The sequence below is a fragment of the Suricata suricatta genome, chromosome 9 (genome assembly GCF_006229205.1).
Source record: "Suricata suricatta isolate VVHF042 chromosome 9, meerkat_22Aug2017_6uvM2_HiC, whole genome shotgun sequence".
In the NCBI taxonomy this organism is placed as follows: Eukaryota; Metazoa; Chordata; class Mammalia; order Carnivora; family Herpestidae; genus Suricata; species Suricata suricatta.
Genome location: NC_043708.1, coordinates 2,364,494 through 2,369,086, shown reverse-complemented (window position 1 = coordinate 2,369,086; position 4,593 = coordinate 2,364,494). Strand labels below are relative to the sequence as shown.

The following is a 4,593-nucleotide window of genomic DNA, read 5'->3' as shown; positions in this document are numbered from 1 at the left end:
CCGGCGGCTCGGAACGTGGAGGATGATTGGGGGACGCGCAGTGCGAGATCGGGCGCGCTCGTAGGCGCCCCGGCTCCACGGAGCATGACCTCCCTCGTCAACCCCGGAGTCCTATTCCACCTCCCCTTTGCACTAAACCTCTATGACCTTGAGGGAGACTGTTTTCCCGTCAGTCCAAGGAAGGGTCGAGGGGCGGGAGCTCTGACCCCTAAGGGCCCTAACTGCGTTCTGCCAGGCCGGGGTCGGGGCGTCGGGAGCCCCTGCTCTAGGCTGACGTTCCCAGGGGACGGACGAATGGATGCAGGCGGCTACTAATGAGTGGCGGACTCTGTGGCAATCTCTGTGCTTAACATACTGGATTTCACTTCATTTTCACAACCGGTAGCGGTGGAAATTATGACCCCCAATTCACGAGGCTCGCAGGGAGGTGGCCTCCCATGTGAGGAGCAGCCAGAAGGGAAACCAGGTACTTCCACTACCCTTCTTAAGATATTGTGGTGGGTTGGACCCCAGCCTCTCCAGAAAGGGTCCAAGGTTTGGAGTCCCACACATGCGGGCACCCAGGGTCATGCTGAGACCCCACCAGCGGGGGGTGGGGTGTGTGATCTCATAGACCCGCCGTGAAGCTCTTGGGGTCCAAGGCAACCACGGAATTTAGAGAAACCACGTTATTGGCCAAGGAATCTCAGATCCACCTACCTGACCTCCGCTCTCCTCTGCTCCTCTCTTTAGACCCTCAGTTTCCCTGCATTTTCTCCCAGCTTTCCCATTCTGGACGGCTCTGAGTATGGGAGGGGAGGGGCAAAGTGAACGGAGATCCTGGGGTTGATCCTGCGGCAGTGGTGGGCGAGGTGAACTCCCTGTGGCTCAGAGCTCGGGCCCCTTGCTTGCTCGTCCTCATGCTTTCCCGGGCTGGAGTTGAGGCCTCATGCCATCCCCATGACCACCAGGAGAAGGAGGCTGTAAGGGCAGCGCTCGGGTGCCAGCTGGCCTCAGGGCAGGTCTCCACCTCTCAATGCCCTCCCTGCCTCTCCCTTCAATTTACCTTCTTCACTGGGGTCCCTGAAGGCCTCTTTCTAAAAGTTACATCTGATCCCATTTCTCCACCACTTAGCAGCTTCCTGTGCACATGGATTCGCCGGAAAGGCCAGGTGGGGCAGAGGAAAAGCATTCCCTGCTGAGGAACAGTTGGAGCAAAGTCCTAGGAGCGGCTGAAGGAGGCTGGAGATGTCAGTGGGGAGCGGCCAAGCTACCTATGGCCTTGAACGCTGGGCCAAGGAGCTTGGGTTTGTCCTGAGGATCTGGAAGTGAATGAAGGAAGGGTTTGGAAGTCAGTTGGTTAGTGAATTATTTCAGGCATACAAAAATAACCATAACGGATGCCTGGCAACCAGAGTCCAGTTCAAGCAATAACAGGTGGATAAATCTGAAGGCCCGTGTGCCTATCCAGCCTCCCCACCCAGCCCTGGGTCTTTCCCACGATGGCGGCTGACCTTGTAACGCTGTCCCTCGTGGCACCAGTCAGCCCTCACTGCCAGCGCCTTGCTCTCTTCTCCCAAGGTTACTTTGATTTTTTTTTAATTTTTTAATGTTTTTATTTGTTTTTGAGAGAGAGACAGTGTGAACAGGGGAGGGGCAGAGAGAGTGAGAGAGACAGAATCCAAAGACAGGCTCCAGGCTCTGAGCTAGCTGTCAGCACAGAGCCTGATGTGGACTCGAACCCACGAACCGCAAGATCATAACCTGAGCTGAAGTCAGAGGCTTAACTGACTGAGCCACCCAGGCGCCCCTCAAGGTTACCTTTAGACTCGGGGGTACCTGCTGCGGAGGCATCTTCTGCGGGTGGGAGTTGTCCCCTGTGCCTGGCACACGTGTGGTCTCGCAGAGCTGCTGGCTGTGAACATCCGGCCTGTGCCTACCTGGGGACGTGCTGGGGCCTGGACGCGGGGATAGGACGTGCCCTCCACACCAGCCTTTTAATGCCAGGCACTCTGCTGCCCTGTAAGGCTGCTTCCGGAACAGTGTGAATGGGGTGCAAATGGGCAGCTTCCCCCAAGAAGGAAGGATGGACTTGGAGGGGGTCGAGGGCAGCTGGGACAGAGGAGAGTGGATGGAAGATGGAGACTGAGGAGGCCTGAAGGGGGGCTACCCTGCCCGGTCCTGGATGCCCTCACCAGCAGGGAGTGCTCCCCAGCACAGACTTGTTGGTATGGGATTTGACATTTGACACTGTCGTGTTCCCTGTGGAACCCAACCCAAGACCCACTCCCCTTTGTCCTGGGAGAACTTGTCCCACGGGACTGGCATCTGGGTGTGCCCAGGCGGAGGGCCTTGGAGTGCAGTTCAGGGTGTGCGCTACAGGTAGAGGGAGGAGGGTGGGGAACTTCCTGGCGGAGGAGGCTGGTGCCAAACACGCCGGCTTCTAATCAGCTTCTCCCCAGCTGTGGGACTCAAGCTGAGTAACTCCACCTGCCCGACCTGCAGTGCCGTCTCTTATCTATGAAATGAGTCAGGTGGATTTTCAGATCTCAAAAGGAGGGTGTTCCAGGGGCAGGATTGGGCAAGAGCCAGGACCTTGGGAAAGCAGAGGGAAGTATGGGGAGTGACCAGGACCAGGAAAGACGATGGGGACAACCTGCCCCCTGCCACCGCCTCACCTGGGGCCTCACCTAGCTGTGCTGGGCCAAAGCCTTACCTGGTCTCCAGGGGCCTGTTCCATGGGTGCTTGCTCCTCCCCCTTCCACTCCTCCCCTTGGACAGCTGGGCTTGTCCTCACCTGTCCTGGGGTTCAAGGTCTCCCACTGAGCTCTCCACCCCATCCAACCAGTCTTTCAGGGCTCATCTTGAGATCCCAATACAGACCAAAGACAGGATGAAATTAAAACAAGTAATACCAAGGGAACCAAAGAATCCAACATACATAGCAAAGGAGTGACATTCAGAATGCATGAAGATCTCCTGCAACCCGGTAAGGAAGGTTAACCCAGGAGGAAAATGGGCAAGCAATCCACACGCTGGCCCACAAATACATGAAGATAGTTTTGTAAGAAATCAGCAAACGCACAACCTCTTGTATTGCCTACTGGCCAGAACTGAGGTGGCGGGTAACAGGCCGTACTGTGGGGGGTGAGGAACCAAGCCCTCGCTCTCACGCAGTGGGGAGGGCACCCCCACCCCCCACAGGGGAAAGGCTATGCACTTGGGTCCAGCAATTTTTTGGTGAGGTATCCCTCACGCCAACAAGTTCCATGCACAACAATCACTACTGTGGTTTTAGTTCACTTGCGTACTTTAAAGTCTTACAAAAGATGTTAGCCTTAATTTTATATTTTATGTCTAATTATTTCAGAGTTAAATCTTTGAAGAGAATACAGGTGACTATCAAGGAGGTAGGGCGCCTGCTGCACTTTTAGCAACGAGAACCTGGAAGACACCTAAGTGACCGTTCAGAGGGGAATGGCTAAGATAATCGCGACGTGCCCTTCCCAGGTCTGGTTCGCGCCGCCCAGCCGCTGGGCCCTGCTGGGCCCGTGGAAAGGACTGTGCGAGCCTGGAGCCCAGGGCCCAGCTCCCTCACAGTGACACCCCGGACTGCCATATGACCAATGCACGGGCCAAGCTCAGTCACCAGGCGGAGACACTGCCCAGAGGCCGCCCAGAGGCCGCCCCGAGGGGAGTGGGGCTCTCACCGTACGCAGCTCTGCCTCCAAACCGAGCTGTTAGGATTCCTCGGTGTATGGTTCAACACAAAAATGTTGAAAGAAAAAGCATACATATTGTTTGGGGAATGCTGGAAGCCACACATTGATCTGTTGCCAGCAGTGCCTCTCGGGGAGAGAATCAGCGAGGAGAAAGGGACCCTTTTAGTTCTTTTCCTCTGTGCCTTCTTTGTGGTTTGAATCTTTCAGAAGGGACTCATATTCAGATATCATCTGTGTCATAAAGGTAAGTTTTTCTTAATTTACTTATTTATTTTATGTCCTTGAATAATCTCTAACCCCAACGAGGGGCTTGAACTCACAACCCTGAGGTCAAGAGTCACACGCTCTACTGGCTGGGCACCCAAGTTTTCAAAGAGGCAGTTTCCATTGGCAAACTGCTGTCTTGTGGCCATTATCTCATTGACCTGCCCAGCAAGGTAGGTTGGATTGTCAGCCCACTTTACAGGTGGAGAACCTGAGGCTCAAAGGGACAGAGATGGAACCTATAAGCTTTGTCTTGTCCCAAGAAGGGAAGGCTTTGGTTTCATGAGTTCCAGGCTGATGAAGGCTGCGCCGCCCTCCTCCTAGAAGTCTCTCCCGCTCTCAGAATGGGAGGCCTCAGATGCAGGTTGGGGTGGTGGGTCAGGGACCGTCCCTCGCTGGCCAGGGAGCCCGCCCTTGTAAGCAGCTTCTCTCATCACTGTATCCAACGAATGGGCCCTTCGAGCCTGCCCCGGGGACCAGAGGCGAGCGGGCAGGGAAGGCTTGCAGGAGCCGCCTGCACCCTCTTGCTTCATCAGTCAAGTCCCAAGGGCAAGGTATGCGCTCTGACCCCATCCTTCCGCACTGCTCCAGCCCGGCTCCCAGGTCAGGCTGCCCGCCCTGCCCCAGG

At 55.9% G+C, this 4,593-nt stretch overlaps 1 long non-coding RNA gene across 1 annotated transcript; it reads left to right on the top strand.

Annotated features, from left to right (window-relative positions):
- The first annotated feature begins 6 nt into the window (after positions 1–6).
- LOC115301794 lies at positions 7–3,940 on the top strand. Its single transcript, XR_003913293.1, has 4 exons — positions 7–466; positions 1,115–1,416; positions 2,828–2,968; positions 3,350–3,940. It is a non-coding gene; the product is annotated as an uncharacterized LOC115301794 (long non-coding RNA).
- The last annotated feature ends 653 nt before the right edge of the window (positions 3,941–4,593 follow it).